At 33.7% G+C, this 19,603-nt stretch overlaps 1 protein-coding gene across 1 annotated transcript in view; it reads left to right on the top strand.

Annotated features, from left to right (window-relative positions):
* Positions 1-6: 6 nt before the first annotated feature.
* Positions 7-19,603, top strand: part of LOC108374918 (hybrid signal transduction histidine kinase M-like) — a gene marked incomplete at its 3' end in the record, with an annotated part of 27,897 nt that continues 8,300 nt past the window's right edge. The window contains exon 1 of the mRNA XM_017630969.1: positions 7-87. The remainder of the gene's footprint in view (positions 88-19,603) is intronic.

The following is a 19,603-nucleotide window of genomic DNA, read 5'->3' as shown; positions in this document are numbered from 1 at the left end:
AAATAAAAATATTGGAGCATAATTTTGGAACAAAATGAAAACAGCCAAAATATTGTATGAAGTCTTCGATTCGAGCAAATAAAAAAGGTAAGTTACTGGTTACTAGGAGAATTATATTAATTTTTTTTTTTTTTTGCTAAACTATTGAAGACATTAAAGAACGGAATGAAAGTTACATAGCGCTCCACTGTAAAATTGGCTTTAGGTAATGCAAAATGGAAAGGATTAAAAAGAAAGCCACTTTTGTTGGCTCTTTTATTCTTTTATTTGGTATACTTTTTTATCCTCATCGTTTACCAGAACGTTTGAGCGGGCAGCTCCAAAAAGAGTAAACTCGGAGGCCACAAAGTCCCATTGCGAAGCCCAGGGAGTTTCCCCATGCCTATCCCTACAAGTCTTTGAAACATCTTGATTCTCTAGCGAATCCTAGCAGTCCTTGGTGTTGAGCTTTCCCTAAGATATCTAAGCTCTCGAAGAAGGGATCCGCCATAAATTTTAGGCGTTTTCCTCGGAGTGCTGGGTATACGCAGAGGAAGTGCTGGATGAATGCCTTCTCCTCCTCATCTCTGCAACTTCTGCAGAAATCGTTAGACGTGGCTCCGAACCTGGCGGTCATGTGATCAATGGTCAAGTGTCCCGTCAGTATTCCTGTGAGAAGCCTAACGTTTAGCTTTGAGAGCCTTAATAAACTCCCTGTTCTTCCTGTTCTTCATGCAGGTGTGAATGGGTGTGTGACACCTACTGTTGGTGTCTCAAAACTTCTGAAGACAGACATCTCAGGTGAGGTTTTACGATCTGGGTCGCTTCCCCAAGTTTCATCTCAGATCCCTCTCTAGCACATTCGTCCGCTTCCTCATTTACCGGGACACCACTATGTCCCAGGACCCAGTAAAGATTGGTTATATGTTGCTGTAGCGCTTGTAGGGATCTTCCCCATTCCTTGACGCATATCGAGTTAGTCGTTGCCGACCCGCCGTACTTTTGCGTACTTTGCCGCCGTATGGATTGCATATAGTACCTCAACCTGCAAAAACACTGCAATAATATGGGAGTCTATAGGACTCTTTCAGAGATAACTGCTGAGAATGGGTATTTCGTCATCGTTAAGAACAATATTAATTTTTCGAAAGGAGTTGCCACCTGTTAAATAATTACACTCAAGTTATTTAATAATAAATCCCTTCACATCCGCACCAATCGTTCGATTTTGGAAAGTGAGGTGTTAAATCAAAGGGCTGGATTAAAGGCACGGATGTTCAATAAAGTTTTACTTTTTCGAAAAGAGTTGCCACCAGTTAAAAAATTAGGCTCAAATTATTTAAAAAGTTAAATCAATTGCTACATTATGGATATTAACTGAAATGGATTTGAAAAGGCTTTATACTACGGGTTACTTATTTTCTGGGTGCATTTCTAACCAAATTTAATTTGACTTTGAATATAGGCTGCTTAACTTCTACATATGTATAATAAAATTCACGTATATTTAAGTATATTCTCACGCTTAAAGCGCGCTTACAAATGCGTACAAAAAATTTTATATGTGGGCTGAGATTACCAAATAACTCTTAAGCTATGCAAAGACTAACCTAAATACAACTCTTAGCTTAATATAAAACAATTCACATAAAGGCGATTTATTTTCGCTGTTCATATTCTACATTTTTGCTTTGTACTCAAAAGCAAACCAAAAACAAAAACTATAAAAAATAACAGCACAGCCTAATCCGGTTTAAAAAATCTGCAACTAAATAAATCAAATCTGCATTGCTAAATCCACCAAAGAAGTATAAAATGCAATCAACAACAAGTGCAGCAGCAGCAACAACCAACATCCAGCCCACCAGCGCAACAACAACAAAGGTCCATAAAAACGCACATTTAGCCAAAAATGGATTTGGCAATTGCAAAAGTGCTCGTGGCACGCATTTGACGCAGTCACCAAGAAGTGGGTCAACATTATGCTCTGGCCAAAAGTGCAACAGAAAAACAAAAACTAAAAAAAAGGTAAATAAATACTATAATACCAAAATGCTAACAACAACGACGAATTGCAGTGAAATGATTAAGGAAAACAACTGGCTGGCTGGCGGGTTGCGAGTGAGAACAAGTTTTATCATAATTTTTGCTTTTATTTTTAGGAGAAAAAAAAGTCATTCATTTTCATTGAAGGAAATAAACTAAAAAAAATTTATACACGTTCATGCGCGATCACCGCCTGAGGGCATTCCAGTGCGCGTTTCCCAGCTACGCTGTGTCGCTGTGTCGCCGCCGCCGCCGCCGCTGCCGCTGCTCCCATGTGCACTGCTGCGCATGCGTATGTGTGTTTGTTGTTATTGTTATTGTTGCAGCAACACACCTTTCAACTGACCAGTTTTCGTTGAATGGCCAAACGTGCAGCAATGCGCAATCATTGGCAGCCGCAACAGCATTGCAACATTTGCCAAAACAAAAATGCAAAAAAATGCAAAAAAGCATCAACGTAAAATGGGCACAAAAACAAAAGGAGAATGCAACGACACCGATTATTGCACGCGCAATGGAAAATTGCTTGGCCTGCCAGCGGCGTGCATGTATATATTGGATTTTGCCAACAACATGTTGCATGCAATATTACTTATATACATGTATGTATGTACGCTGTTAATGCAACATGGTTTCCAAGCAGGAAACGTAAACTGCATAAGTATGGGATTTTAAAGCGGTGGTAATTCTGAATGAATTGGTATGTAGGTAAAGGTTAGATTAACTTAGTCGATCGATAAGATCTCACTTAGACCAATTACAGGTCCCGAGTGTTGCTAAGGGTATGGATGTTGCGCCATCTTCAGTGACTGGAATTTTATCCGAAATAAAGCATCGTCACAACCTGTCGGAATAATCAATGAACGCCAACAAATAAGATTTAAGTACCAGGTTGACCGAGCTTTGCCCGGAGTGCATATACTTTTTAAAGTTTTCAAGATTTGGATAGCTTTATAAAAAAATATTTTGGAAAAAAAAATGGATTTCGATATTTATTAAGTAAATTTCTTACTCCAAAATTTAGGTGGCAACCCTATTCGGAAATACGCTGGAATGAATGGTACATATCTTGAGCGTATATGTACTCTGTATACTTAAAATAATGCTGATTGAAATAAAAAAAATAAAAATTTGTATTACATAGAAGAGTGGCAACGCTGACCAAAGTTCTCAACAATACCTTTCATTTGATGGCGATGTTGTTTTAGATAAATTGTCTAGAATCGAAAATAAGTGGCAACCTTACGCTATTATCTTAAAGTATAACATTTTGTATATAGGGAAAGCATTGTTTAAGAACCTTCTTTTGGTACCCTTGAATATTTAGTAATATTTTACCTTATTTTAAACAAAAAATTAAATAAATATGCGATTCAAAATAGGTGGCAACCCTATTAAAAATATTTTTGAATTATTGATCTATAAAATGCCTTCCGTTTTATACCCATAATATCATGTTTTAATTAATTTGTAACTAATTTCGAATAGGCGGCAACCTTATGCGAGTCTTCTCGTAGATAATGCCTATTCAGATAAACTTAAAATCCAAAATATTATCTGTGTACAAAATTGCATTAAAATGGCTAGAGCCGTTTCCGAGAACCTTATGGATATATATATATATATAGATATATATACAAGGATTGCTCTTTTATTGTAATAAAATTTAATAATAGAGTGCTACAAAAAAATGGCTGCATGTACTTTTTTATGTCATGTAGTATATGTTGTAGTGCAGGTCTAGAAAATAATTTTAACATTAGCAGAATTTCAATTACACCCCAAAAATCTTAATTTTTGATTGAAAAAAATTGAAAATGTTGGGTCAAAACACCGGTCATAAATTGATCGGTTTTCAAAGAACTCTGATAATCTTATGTTCGTTGAAAATCGAAAGATTGTGTCTTTAGGAAATTTAATAATTTTGACTCCGAGAACCAAAACGCTTGAGAAAAATCTTCTATTACACCCATACCTAATGCTTTACCTAAAACAAACTAAATTTCCTCTTCTATAAAAGGAGCAATTTCAATTTCGAAAAATTTACTTGATGGATTTTTTTTTATTATTTTTTTCGAAGCTTAGTATCTAACGAATTCCTATTCAAATTGTTTATTAGTTTTTTAAGGGGAACACCATGGCAGGCGTGTATTATTAGCAGTCTCCGTTTTTGGCGATAAAAGTAACGAGGAGCAAATTATCCAAAAATTATTTCAAAGGGTTATTTTTCATAAATTTGCATTTAGGAGGTAGTACCCAAGATTGACAGTATTAAACAATGTTATAGCTAATTTGTACTTTCAAGTGAATCAAAAAAATAAAATAAAACAGGTTCCTAAAATGAGATCCAAACGAACCTAGTCCGATGCCTATAGGCAAAGAAATTATCCCGATGCGCTGAAGAAAAATAACGCGCCCATTCAAATGAAGCGGTGTGTATTTTTCTACAGATTTTGTATAATTATATGCAACAGTAGCAATCATAATGCAATGCAATACGAGGCAAAAGAGGTGTTTCACAAATTGAAACGTGTCTAAGATCAATCACACAAGCCAAAGCAAAGAAAAAATCACAGCAAAATGCGGCGCTACGGCAAATTTGATGCAAAGGTAAAAAAAGAAATAAAATAAAAGCGCAGAAAATGCAAAAAAAAGCACTCAAAAATACATATGTAACTACACTATTCGGACTAAAAATCCGCATTCTGCGCATGCTTAAAATACCAATTGTTTTCTCTTTAATGTTACTTTCAATTTTTCAATTTTTACGTGAAGATTTCAGTTTTTTTGCCTGAAGCGCGCATTTACAAGCCGATGGGCAAACAATTGTACGTAAGTGGATACACAATGTTTGCCATTTTTTATGCGCCTGCTTATTGTACATATGTACATATGTATGTATGTAAGTATGTACTTCCATATTGTAATCGTTTATATGTGTCCATTCGACATTTTTGTCAGCGTTTTCTTTCTTATGGTCAAAGGGTTTTCACTTGTCTTGGACTCTTTTTTTATCTGCGTTGCTGTCGATTACTTTGTTTGCGTTTGCGTTTGTGGCTGGCCATTATTTTGCAGTGAAGCGCATGCATTTGTATGTAAAGTACGTACATACATACATTTTCATACAAAGTACTTATGTATACGAAAATTTACTCAATCGCTAAATTATTTTTAAGTGATTACAAAATGCAAGTAGTCAAGTGTTCGTTCGTTGGCATACTATCGCTGGGGCTTAGAATCATAGACCCTGTAGGAAAACCAACCCTATGGTAACGAGCTGGGAATCCAAATTTTGGTATGGCGAGGTAGAGGCAATATTTCTTCTTGCTATTTAAAAGGGTTTGTATCTATTTTTTTATCTAGGGAATTTTTAAGGTTTTGACAAACTGTCAAAAGGTAGATTTGCGAGGTCTCAAGTCACAAGGATAAGTTCCAATCTGTAAGTTACTGAATGGCTATAGTGATTCACGCAGTATCGTCGATAGGAACATATGGACAATATGTAGGCGCCAACAGCTTGATCTCCCTTAATTGGGATTGGACAAGTGTGCTGGGATTCCAATATTCGTATGTACATTCATCAAATCAAATTGCGCCTAATAGCTGATACATGCATGCGCCCAACCAGCTCTTCGCTGCCGGTTTTGTGTAGCTCAACCGGTATTCTGACGGCTTCAGGGACCTTGTCGTCCTTAAGCCTCATTATTGGTGTTCTAACGTCTTATTGATCGAAGGAAGGAGCATGAGCTTCATCTCTATACTTTGGCCGGATTCTTTTTCGTAAGATGCGACACCTGTGTCGCCATTCAAAAGCTCCAATTTTGGTGAGCTCTGTTCTGCAAGTATTGTCCAATTCTCTATGCACGATCTAAATTTCGCCACTACCCTGACGTTTTTACAGAAAACAGCTATATATACGTGGTTGCAATTCAATTGTATACTCCAGTTTGCTAACTCTTAACCCAGTTCGATTTATGGAACAAAACACGGTCTTTGTACCAACCAAGTGGTAACGGGGAAATAGGTTTCCAGGAAGGTGTTTAAAGTATCTAGTAGCGACTTGTTGAACCGGAGAACATCGATAACTCGAATCGCTTGTTCGTAGGAGTGTTGCACTACCGGCATACCATATTTGTTATATTTTTCTTTTTTATTTCGTAACGCACTATGTATGAGACCCATACCATTTGACTTTCTCGCAGAAGAGGGGAAGATAGAGTAAATTGGCAGGTAAGCCAAAAATATTATGGTATCCCTTCCGTTATTAAAATGAAATCGTGATAAATAATTTTCTAGTAAAAAATTGCAATAACTGGTAATAATTTAAAAAAGAAATTGATATTAAAAAATCTTTTTACTGCCAAAAGAACTAACAGTCGGTTTCACCAGCAATTTAAATGGGAACTGATTTTTTTTATTTTCTGTCAATTTCCATATAAAATTCAAAAAATTAAAATCATTTTTCAGTTAAATTACTTTTGTTAAATAGGCTGTAAAACTCATAAAATGATAAGCGAAGGCGATATCGATAGCGATAATGATAACGATGAATGAACACAATGGCGTCGTCGATGCCGATAATGAAGACGATAGCGATAACGATGACGATATCAAAAACGACGCGGTAATGGCAATAATAATATCGATATCGTTATCGGCTACGATAAATAAATTCCGATAGTGACGATAACGATAACCACAGCAATAATGTTAACGATAACGATATACACAACGTTAAATAACTTTTATTAAGACTTTTAGAAAACATTGAACTTTTTTGCAAAAAAATAACACTGTCCGACATGAAGATTGCTGGACATAATACATTTTGGGTCGCCGAATTTGAATCTGATCCTGCATTTTTCTTATTTTTTTTCTTTTTTATATGTGAACTGAGATGTGATGGGACATTTATTTTACGTTATCTTATTACGTCAATAGCAAGGAATAATAATCAATCACACAGTGCCGGCTCAGACCAAATCAAAAGTTTTCTTGGTAAATTTCACCGCACTCATGAAAGTTGTGCTCTAAGTATTTTGAATCGCAATGACTCAAAACAAAATCTCTACTCCGCTTGTCTTAATTTGCATTAGCATTATGAATAACTAAATTGAAAATTAATTAAATTTGTATGTAATGCAAAAGCGTAAATTCGTAACGCTCATTTGCAACATAGCCAAATTTAAAAAAAAAAAAACACGCGACGCTAGTTTCAATATTGATTGCAGCCATAAAAAAAGAAATGATGTGGTAAAAATCAAAGCATTGCAAAAAGAGAGCGAGGAGAATTTAATTACAGAAAATTAATGAACCTTCTCCAAAACAAAGCGAATGCCAAAATAATCTCCAAAGCATAGTCAAACAGAAAATATTAGTGTAATACAACAACAACCCAAAAGCCATTAAAAGTGCTTGTGAGTCGGGTAACAAACAAAAGAAAGCGCCGCCCTGTAATGTTGGGCAACAAACAAAACGAAAGACTTAAGCGAGCAACCCGGCATTGATGGCAACGTTGATGGGTGCACATTTTATATAATTTCGTTAAATTTATGCAATATTGTAGCAAAAATTATACGATGACAGCAACAAAGACAGATTGCAACTATAAAAAGAGTGACAAAAAATTAAAAGCAATTTGATTGAATCATTGAGCAGAAATGCAATAAAAATTAAATTTGAAAACATCTTTGTGGTACGAAATTGAAAAGCGAAAGGTATAATAGCAAAAAGGGCGCAGATCAAAATAAACTACATGTAATTAAATAGCAAATGCGCAAATAAGCGAAAACACGCAATTCACAAAAGACACAAACTAAAAAATATTGTAAATGCTAGAAAAATGTTGCTATGCTTTTGAAAAAAAAAACACTACAATAAACAGCTGTTACAAACTGTTGGGTTTTCATAAGCGTTTTTTTTTTGTTGCCTTTTTTTTGTAATTTATGAGTGTTCACTTTGCGCATTTTGTCATCATCTTTTTTTTTTTTGCAACAGTAATGATTTGTGCCAATAGCGTGTTTTAACAAAAAAAAAAAAAAAACTACTACAAGAAACACCAAACAATAGCGCACCTGCAACAGTATGCTGGCGGCGTTTATGCGACGTTGTTGAACTCTAGTCGCCAGCACATACATACATACATATGTGCATACATACGCACTTGCCGTGACTACATCATTTCGCTGACTTTTGTATGCAAATATATCTTGCAATTAAAAACTTTAACTAAACAAAAGCACAACTAGCAAAAACATCAAAACAACTTTACCAACATGACAACCACGTAATATACCGTAAAGCGGAGATTTATTGAGCGCAGCAGCAATGGCAAGCAAAAACAACACAATTCCGCTATACGGGTTAATTGAGAGCTATGTAGACAACAGACAACAGAAAACAGACAACAGTGGCTAAAAACAAGATGTTGCTAAGGTGAGGCATAAACAGCGCATCAACAAACCCAAGTTTTTTATTTTTTTTTTGGTTTGCTGAAGGATGCAAAGAATGTGTCACAATGCGCAGCCAGCGATAAGTGACTATTAGCGCATGTATGTATGTATGTATGTACATATGTGGGGCAACAGAAGGAAATTGAGCGAAAGAAGTTAAAAACTGTTGACGACGACGAATATTAACAGTTACGGTTATCGCTTTGTAACTAGGAAAACTGAAGCACTGCTAGGAGTACGGCAACAAGAAGAAGAAGAGAAGTAGCACGTAGCACTACACAATGCAATTTTAGCAGAATTTATAAAAAAATTTCTTATTATCAGAAACATATCGCAATGCCTATGAATATGTGATATTTTTGTTGCCAACTCGTGAACATGCAATTGCTACAGTCCCTACTTTAGATATGTACTATGTATAATGTAAACATTATCCTTTATATTTTCAAGGAATAATATTTATTTTAATTAGATTATTTCATAGCATTATGCGGGGATGCAAAAACAAAAATCTATCCGACTATTTGGTAACTCTAAATATTTTGAGTTGCACTCACATTGATTCAGTTCTGAAATCACATATATATTTTTGTCGCCCACCACTATCCGCGTTGTTTAATTATTTTTAAAATTAAGCTTATTTCAATTTTATGAAAAGTATGTACGTGGATAAACTATATTCCGAATTTGAATTAAATTGGGCGACAAAGACGGATTTCAGAGATATATCAACACCAGTGCCACCTATCGGGCCATTTTTCAAACAAAATATTACCTTTTAGGCGACTAATATATGTTATATATTTGAATAAACATCGATAATACAAATAAGATTTTAAGAGATATCTCGGCTCTAGCGCCAATTACCGGAAATTTTGTTTGCCTTACGTACAATAGGTACCAGTCCAAACATATACCCTGAATTTAAACTCAATCGGTTCAATATATTTTGCGTCTATAAACTACATATCAACAGACACACATGGCCTTTTTATATACATATAAGAAGAAGAAGATATTCATAATGATATTTTTCCATTTGGATTTTATCTAAAAGAGTTCAAAATTGATTTTTCAAATAGCGAAATTATTCAATGAAAATTTTCAATAGTAGGACATACGTAGGTAATAGGTGCTATTCCTAAATCTAGCGTAGTCCGATTTAACGTGAAATCTGCAGCAATGCTATCACTGAGTTCCAATCGCTCTTCTTCTCCTTGATTGGCGTTATAACCGCCTAAGCAATTTTTGCCGAGATCAATAAAGTAGGCCAGTTGTTTCTCTTCTTGGCCAACTGATGTCATTTGGAAATCCCAAGTGAATTCTCCACTTTATCTTTCCAAGGAAGAGGCGGCATTCCTCTGCCACCACTTGTACGATATTTCGCTGAAATACATATGTTTATGTCACTATAAAGATCAAGGGGATTTCTCATCGTTTCGTCATCTGCGGTACTCGTCGTCAAAAATGCCATACATTTTCTTTAGAATCATTCTCACGAATATTCCGAGTACCGTCTCAACAGATGACGTCATCAGCCCCGCTTTTGCGCTATAAGCCAGAATTGGAATGATGAGAGACTTATGCCTGCGACACACATGTAAATAGTAGAGAAATTACAATATCTATGCATGTTGTAGTTTTTCGTTGCTACATAGTAACTACAATGATTCGTAACACACATGTAGTATTGATAGCATTAGGTGTGCTCTGAGTAAGCCTCAGTTCAATGCAACACTTGTTGGTATGAGCGCTTCTTCGTTAGAAATCTTTAATGGATTTGTATGAAGGCTGGTTTCCAAGTATATGAAATTCTCAGTAACTTAAAAATTACATCTGATTTCTATGAAAAGTGTCGTAGTTACCTAGACGCAAATGCGCTGACTACTTGTTTGATGGCAGGAGATACTTCGTTTTGCCCTCATTCACTAACAGACATACGCGCTTAAAATTTCTATCTAATTTTGAGTTCAGTTGTGCAGCTCTTATTGTCTTCTCCATCATCTGGGTAAAAAAATGATGTGATGAGAGTCGCTCACGTCAAAGGACTCGGACGGATCCTTCCCAATTCTGATGGAGCTGATACTTTCGCAGGGATACCAAATTCATAAATATTTAGACATTGCGGCATAAGGTCAATTCTTTGATTTTGCGCTGTCGAAAGCGGCTTTGAAATTGGAAAATTATTGTCGTATGGTGAGTAATCAACGCTGCAACGACTCTATAGGCAGCGTCTATCTTCTATGTGGTTGCAATTGTTTCTGTGAACTGGCTGAAATCCAATTTCTTTTTCTTGCTCAACGGCGATACGTGGGGAACGAAAAATGTTGCCAGTTGCTATTTTCTAAATTTCTGAGCTTGTTTTACTTACATATTTACCTACATTCTCCCATGCGAGTTGAAGGAATCTCTATTGAGAAGTAATTTTTTAGCGATAGTAAATATTGTAATCAAATGTCGGAATCTCATCTAAATCGAGGGGAACACTGTGATGTCTAAACAGCTAAAACTGTTAAATTCACGCTTAATGCAAATATTGAAATTTCGCATTACGAATGGAATTTTTCGAACTAATATTCTAAGTAATAAATAAGATGCTCAATGCACATTGTCGTATTTAACACTTAACGAAATGCTTAGATGTGCATACAATATAAATAAATATGTACATATGTATGTATGCATGAATCGCTGAATCTATGCGATAATTGAATCAAAGCAACGGGCAAATAAGAAACAAATTCGATAAACGTGCCATTTAGCAAGAATTTCGACGTCAAAAAAGAAAATATTAGCATTGGGTTACCGCCATAACAACGGTATCAAGCTAAAACATTTATTACAGAAAAGCGTAAATGAATTTCAGAAATACAAACTTCAGTTAGGTATACATAAATAGAACACGCGAATTTTCAGACATTTAACATAGTGAGTGGACCAAAAGCAACCTCAGGTTTACTATTAGGTATCTCTCTCTACAACCAAGTTTTTTTCTGGAATTCAAAACTTTATTGTACAAAATTTCCACAATGTATTTGATTGCAAGTATTGCCCATCGCTAGCTTTTTCACACATTTTTTTGGCAATGCTTGGATTCCGCGCCAGTAAAACTGCTCGTCCAAGAATTATTCAAGCCAATTTTTAATACCTTCGAGTGAAGTACCGGAACAAATAGTAGTCTAATGGTTGAAGGTCCTTGCTATAAGGCGGTGGGTTAACGCAGATAATTTTTTTCTTAAACCAAAGCAGAAACAAGAAACTGGAATCTTGTTTTTGAACTTAGAAAACCAATTCTTATTATCAAAAAAATCTAAGAAAATATAATTTGAAAATAAAAAAGAATATATTTTCTTGAATAAGTCTTGATATATACTAAAATAAGTAAGAAACCGTTTGTTCAAATCAAGAACATTTTTGCTTAAAAATTATTTAATAAATTATTTCATCCCCGTGGGTCCGCCACTGACTGGCGCGTAGTTTAACCCCTTCGATCGGTCTGATCATTGTTCAGAAAGTCACGCTACAGGATTTGCTTCTGGTCTTACCAAGTGCAGAGTATGGTTCCAGTACTCCGTGCTTAATATACGTATGCCGTCTTGCGCTTTGGATGAATGAATGGTAATGAATTAATTTGTTTTCGCTGTGACAATACAATGCAAAAACAACATTGTCCGGTTGCTTAATATATATTTTACTATGCTATTTGTGATAATGAGTGATATGTAAGAATTTGAATTACATGAACTTTTTCGTTTTTGGTTGACTATTTCTCGGATTTGCCCATATGTACATTAAGGTGCCTCACAAAAAAAAAACTGCGGTTGTTCCACCGGAATTATAAAATTTATTATATTTTAAGACCCGCGCCCAAAAATTTACGATTAATATTAAGACATACCTAAGAGGGACCGATTTGAAAATATCTCCGGAAGTTAAGTTTTTTTTTTATTATTTTTAAAAATATTTTTTTTTTCACAAAATAACCTCAAAAGAGTTTAAAGCTTTAAAGGTCTGCATAAAAATATTTACAAATTTTATCAACGAAATGAAAATAACTGGGTTTTAGGAGTTATTTTCAAATCGGTTCAGCTCACGTAAATCCGATAAATGATACGCCCTAATGCGTTACGAAAAAAGCAAAATATATATTTTTTTCTATTCTCTTTTATTAGAGTGCTAAATATAAATAATACGTATATATCGTCGTTTAAAGCACAAAACCGCGTATCAACAAAATGCAAAACCGCGTATGTGAGGTTGCATAAATTATTTTCTAGAGAGTAAAACCACTCATATTTCAAAATGGTTCCTTTTTTTATAAAGCAATCGCATTTCTGGCTAGTATATTTCAGGACGAATGGATAAGCATTGAGCCAAGAGCTTGTGTGTGCAAATCCAATTTCTGGCAAAAAATGTCGGTTACGCGGTTTTGTACTTTAATCAACGATATGCATGAATGTATGTGGAGAACTTCCTGAATTCACTGCAAATTGTGTGAAAATTAGGGAATGAAATTAACACATAAAAACTCATGGAAATTTTTAAAAATTCTCCGAATTTGTTAATACTTTTAATTTTCACACCAATTAAATATTTTCGTCAGCATAAATGGAGAAATAATTTTGTGTGGAATGTTTGTCAGAGGTAGAAAACAATCTCTCCGTCTGAGGGAAGTAAATTATAGCAGGTTCAATAGACTCGTTCCAGATGACAATTACATACATAAGTACATATGTAAATGCATACATAGCTAGCCTGATACTTGAGACGCATGATGCCGCTTGTTCACAATTATTTTTCCATTATAGCAAATCTTTTCACAATTAGCAGAACAATACAGATGTTCCGAAGAAATTATTGCCATAACGACGGGTGCGCATTGCTGGACTTACTTTTGACTTTAGATATTACCGAGTAACTAATAGTCAGCTTTCATGGTCAGAGTTCAACTAAGTGCAAAGTGTAAGTGAGTAACAATTGTAAGTAAAGGCAGTACAATTTGAATAATGACTGCATATGTTTGTGCATATGTATAGGGGAGAGGGTAATTTCTCAAGCTGCCTGTAATGTTTGTTTTTGGATAGAACTAAAAAAGTGCTATGTAAATAATAAAAACGTAAAGCTTTTGAAATAATAAAACAATAAGTAATTTAATAAATAAAAATAATTAAATTTCACGCGCGAAGCTCAAAGTCCTTCCCATAACTTCCGCAATATAGTACGTGCCAGGTATTTCCTTCTTTGGAGCTCAACGAAAGCAACTCAAAAATCGTACGGAAATTGTAGTTGTATTTGAAACTCCTAAGGTACATACTCTGTACTCAGAGGAGGCCCCCCCCCCTCGCTTGGTTGCCAGAGTCGTGTGTGGCGTGATTTTAATCATGGCAGCCCATTTTTGACGCCCAAATGCATACGGCACGTTCTGCCTGTCAGCAGTTTGCAATTGATTAACGTTGTTTGGCATTTTAATTACTCACTTTTGCACACATGCCTAGGTATGTATGTATGTATGTATTTACAAACCTAAATGCTTATGTATATACATCCATGTACGTTCTAATCATTTATACTTAAAGGTTTATAAGTTAATATTTATTGGCAGTTAATGTCTACGCAATGGAGTGTCGAGTGATTGTGCCAAGAATTTGTTGCTTGATTGAACTTACATATATACCATTTTCTATCGAATTATATACAAGTAAATATGTATGTCTGAATAATCGTATTTGAGTTGCCATTTAATTCTAATTTATCTATCTGTCTTCTCATCAATTGATTTGATTTGTACAGCTGCGCATACAATTATTCGTTTACTGAGACACTACTAACATATTTTTTTGTGCTGCATATGCATATATGTACTCATACATTTGTATGTGCATACCAATAGCAAATATATATATATTGTGTATATTTACATATGCTGCCGACAAGTGTACATTCCGTCCGGTCTCGTGCAATTGCTGACTGACAGTTTAGTATTTCCAGTATGCAAATTTAGTCACACCTATAGGTATTTTTATATATTTAAATATGCATAGTACATAAAAGTGCATCACTATCCACAAAAAAAAACGGAACCGTTTTTCCATCGGAATTAGAAAAAAAATATTTTTCGGATTTGAAAATACCTACAAAATTTGTTAAACACGTTTTATGCAGATTTTTTAAGCTGTAAATATGATAAGAGTTATCATCTGAGGTAATTTTTTAAAATAAATATTTTTAAAAACGTATTTTACTTATGAAACACTAGATTTTTTAAGGTATTTTCAAATCAGTCCAGCTCCCATAAAATTTAGAAATATAATAAATTTTATTAATCCGGTGAAAAACTCCCAGCTTTTTAGGCGACATATCCTAATGTTCATTAACACATATTAGACTGTCTCACTGATGTAAACTACCATCTATCTACCCTAATTTACATATATTACGACTGTATCTTTTAATCTTAAAACTAACTCTGTAAATCTCATTTCAAAAAACCATTGAGTATGTGTTTGTGTCAGTCACATCCAACCCGATTTTTGCTCCAAGAAGTTGCTATCAATCTTGGCTTCCAAGATCCAAGAACGATTGGTCTAAGCACTCAATCTTAGTTGCCGATTCTAATTAAGGCCGAGATTAGGGGCAAAAAGAATCAGACAAGTGGTGCGCTTGGGCTACATTACGGAAGTGGAACTGTCTTCGACTCATTTTTAATCGACTTCAAAAAAAAGGAGAAAGGTTATCGGTATATAAACCGATACATTTTCATCGGAAAGATGGTATCTAAAGGGTGGTCCCATAGCAAATTTGGTTTAGTTCCGATCATTCGATCACGAAGGAAGTTAGGGTAATCCTGAATTTAAGTCGGTTTTTTTTTTAATAATTACTTGTTTTGTAGGTTTAATGCGTTGAATACTGCGAGTAGTTTCGTCGTCGTCAAAATCGTAAAGGACTTTTACGGGCCGGTTCACCAATGTCTGGTTATCACTACCTTCCAGTTAAGCATCATTATCAGCGTTCTCGACATCATGCGTATAACATGTGATCGTTAAACGTGCAACGTCCAGCCATTTTGCGTCTTTAATAAATTTCAGTACGTCTTAGAGAGAGAGGAGAGGCAGCTACACTCTGAAATATTCTGCAGGAATGGTTTGCCGATTGTCTTTAGTATCATCCTTGCGAGGGCTGATCACTTGCACAGAAAGTGTTCGACTGTCTCTTTTGAGCCCTGGTCATCGCAACTTCAACAGAACCTATTGAAGGGCAGTCCAATCGGCATGCACCCAACGGCCAGGTGCTCTGTGCACACTGCAGCAAAGTTGTAGGTTTAAGTGAGTCGTAGCACAACCAGAACTGCCGGAGGAGTGATAAGTCTCTATGTCTCGGGACAGACTTACTTCCAACTGTCCAAATCTAATGACTCCACTTGGATGCAAACATACTTTAAAACAGACCTGTTAAATAATGATTAAAGCGTATTATTTTGGGTTACCATTTAATGATTAAATACGATTATTTGCGCCTTTTTAATGATTAATAATTAATTTCTTTCAAACAAAAATTTAATTAAGTAATTAATTAATTTTAATTAAAAAATTATTTTTCTTATTTTTGATTATTTTCAATTATTTTTTAAATTTTTTAATTACATGATTAATACAATTATTTGATTTATTTTTGATTTTTTTTTTTAATCGCAAGATTAATATAATTATTTGATTATTTTGAATTGTTTTTTTTTTATTTTTGATTATATGATTAATGTAATTATTTGATTTTTTTTGGTTTTTTTTTAATTTTATTTCAACTTGCGAATAATATATTGTACAATGCTCGGGAATGTAATATACGTGGTTAATGCTGTAGTGCGAACGATATATAAGAAATTATCAAGCTATAAATTCTTATTAAACACCGCACAGTGTAGATATTGACAAAATGTAATATCTCGAAAACAAAAACATCTAGCGAAATAGATTTAACAACATTTTAAAGCCTTGAGATAGAAAATCGAGGAAAAATAATTTCGTTGGAGGTTCTCAATTGCTTTCAGTTTTTTACCTGAAAACCGTATGACTTTTAAAAAGTTATAAACAGATATTTTTCGTGTTCTTGCATCAAGGAGTCCTTTTCAATGGTAGCAGAAACCGAAAAAGGCATTTTGTATATTGTTTTAATTAAAAACAATCCAATAATAAAAATATTCAAACAATTAAAAATTAATTTTGATTATTTAATTGTTTCTAAATATTTGATTATTTTAGAAATCTTTTTTTTTTTTGCCAATTAATCATGATTATTTTTGATAATTATGATTAATAATTAAGAATTAATGGCTGGGTATGTAAGAAAAATAAAATAATCATTAAAATTAAAACGAGGTAAAAAATTTATGATTATTAATCGTAATGGAAATTTAACAGCTCTGCTTTAAGATTTCATCATCCTTCAGTTCATTATCTAACGACACTTGAGTGACCATAAATACTTAGAAAGTTAAAAGCAATTTAGAAACTCTCCAAGTCAAATAAATCACAGTTAAGTATAGCACGAAAAGTTTAATCATGGCACTTCAGACAGAAAAAATCTCAAAACACTTGATAACGAATACAAGCAAAAATTAAACACTTGCTACCACACACTCTGTTGCTTTAGGTAAATATTCTTACTTTTAGACTACAATAAATAGAAACTAAAATAAACTCCACACTGTATCGAGTGTTTAGGCAAATCTAGGCCTTAATTATCATAAAATCTAAACATTGTTGCCATTAGATAATAGTGAAATTTTGATTAAATATTTTTTGCGCAGGTTAACCAGTTTAATTCCACATCGCCCAATACATACATATGCACATAGTATGTATTTATTTAATCAAATAAGTGTTCACTGGCATTGACAGTGATTCACAAAGATGATAAGATAACGCGTAACGAGTGCCAAAATTGCCTAGAAAAAAAAATAGTTTTGCGCCTGTATGTTTATTATAAATATTTTTCTTTCTACAAATATATAAATGACGGAAATTAAATTCTCCTTAGAAGGCAAATACCTTAATTAAATTGCACTTTCACTCTGAACAGATGTGTAATTAATTTGCCATCGCCAGTTATTCTTAGCCGCTTTCGCAAATTTGCACGCGATTAAAGCAAGTAACGATAAATGCATATCAAATTAAATAAATAAATAATAAAAGGCTAATGATACCAGTCCAAAAATAGTATCAAAAGCGCATGACAGCATTAGCTGGTTTATTACGAAAAAAGATTTTTCAATTTTTTTTTTTTTTAATTTTAATTTCGCGCATAAATGCTGGGTGACAAAATTTATGTGGGCAAATAAACGCACGCGACGCGCGCACACACACACACACTCCTACTATTGTATAATTAGTATTTGCGAGATATTAACAAAATTGAAAACAAAAAAAAAACCTAAAAGCGTGGACGTACATTTCGCTTGTGTAGTTATGGGAATACATATGTACACACATACATGCATACATATATTAATTTGATTTAATCAGTTTATCGCCTAAATTAGTTATGTATTTACCATATTTATTGCCAAAAAAAAAGTAAACACAAATACATACATATGTATACTCAGGTAATTACTTCATCATTCTTTATTTATCAAAGCTTTTTGGCAATTGTATGCATGTATGTATGTATGTACCTAACTGAAATTGGTGGTGCTTAAAACGCCATTAGTGTCGATTGTGAAGAAGAATAAACATCATTGGGTATATGAGCAAATCTCACGAGCTAAATTTTTTAGTGCCACTCCCTTCTATCGCCAGAAAAAAAAAACGCTAAAGCATTCCTCCGGAATCAATGGAATTCCAGAAAAAGTACAATAAAAAATTAATTCAGTATTTGAATAAATTTAACCTTAAAACGTTTATTTTGGCGAAAAAGTACCGAAAAAGTACTCATTTATTCATTGTCACTCAAAAAGATCATAATTGTTTTTTTTTTGTTTTTTAAATAACTTTGGGAAGTTTTCTAATAGAATCTTCATATTAGAGGCAATGTACGTTGGCATCAAATACAACATATTTATGAAGTTTCAAGAATGTGCCACCAAATTAAAAAAAGATGCAGCATGCAAGATATCTGTCGCAGCTATTTTGTAATTTGTGATATTTACAGATTTTTTTTTTTTTCATTTTAAAAGTTTAAGTTAGTTCAAAATTTTAACATTAAACGGTTAAAATGTTCTTCTTTTCAAAGCAAACCAATATCGACTAATAAAACTAGTGTGCCACCAAATGAAAAAAAAAATTCCATTAGTTATAAGATGACGATGATTTGCGAAACAAAAATTCCAATTTTACAATTTTTATCAGCACAATCGAAATTCATTCTAAATTATATGTATAAAATTATGGGCGTGTATTTTTCTAAATCGAAAATCTTGAAATTTTCCTATCATTTCCTATAGAAAATTTTCAAATTTTCGATTCGTACGAAAACCAGACTACGCCTCAATATATACAAGAATACTGCAGAAAAATATTCCACGTTAATATTTTATAATTTTCAAATAATATGACCTTTAAGTTGAGACATGCGAATAAACGTATTCGATGACTGCGTTTGGTGTTACGGGGCGGATACGTTACATACGCAACTTCGGGTATATGAGCATGAGTGGTTATTTTTACTTTTTTATTACATATATGTAAATTTTTTAAGTTTTACTTTATAAACAATTTCGCGATGGAATCTTGTTCTTTATCACAAAACTGAAGATAATACTTTATCTAAGATAAGTGTGCCACTATTTTCGACCATAAACACGGTTTTGTCTTAAAATTTATTAACTCGGGAAATATGCTCATATGTATATGTAAGAATGTATGAAAACTTATAAACATATTTTATTTAACAAAATTACACAGTAATAAAGATTATAATTATCTACTTAATAACTACTACTTAATAACTATTCGCTTTAATTTCAATTTGCTATAAAATTTTCAGTGGTCAAACACCACTTGGCACCAACTCAACACTCGGCTACATTTTGCCTCCCCTCAATCAAACTCTCTTTCATGCAATCTTTTCAAATACATATGTATACATACATATAGTACATAGAAAAATGTATGAACGTACATATGTATGTA

The sequence above is a fragment of the Rhagoletis zephyria genome, unplaced genomic scaffold (genome assembly GCF_001687245.7).
Source record: "Rhagoletis zephyria isolate East Lansing unplaced genomic scaffold, Rhagoletis_zephyria_1.1 Rzeph_scaffold_08271, whole genome shotgun sequence".
NCBI lineage: Eukaryota > Metazoa > Arthropoda > Insecta > Diptera > Tephritidae > Rhagoletis > Rhagoletis zephyria.
Note: the sequence above shows the minus strand (reverse complement) of the source record. Positions and strands in the feature narration are given on the sequence as shown.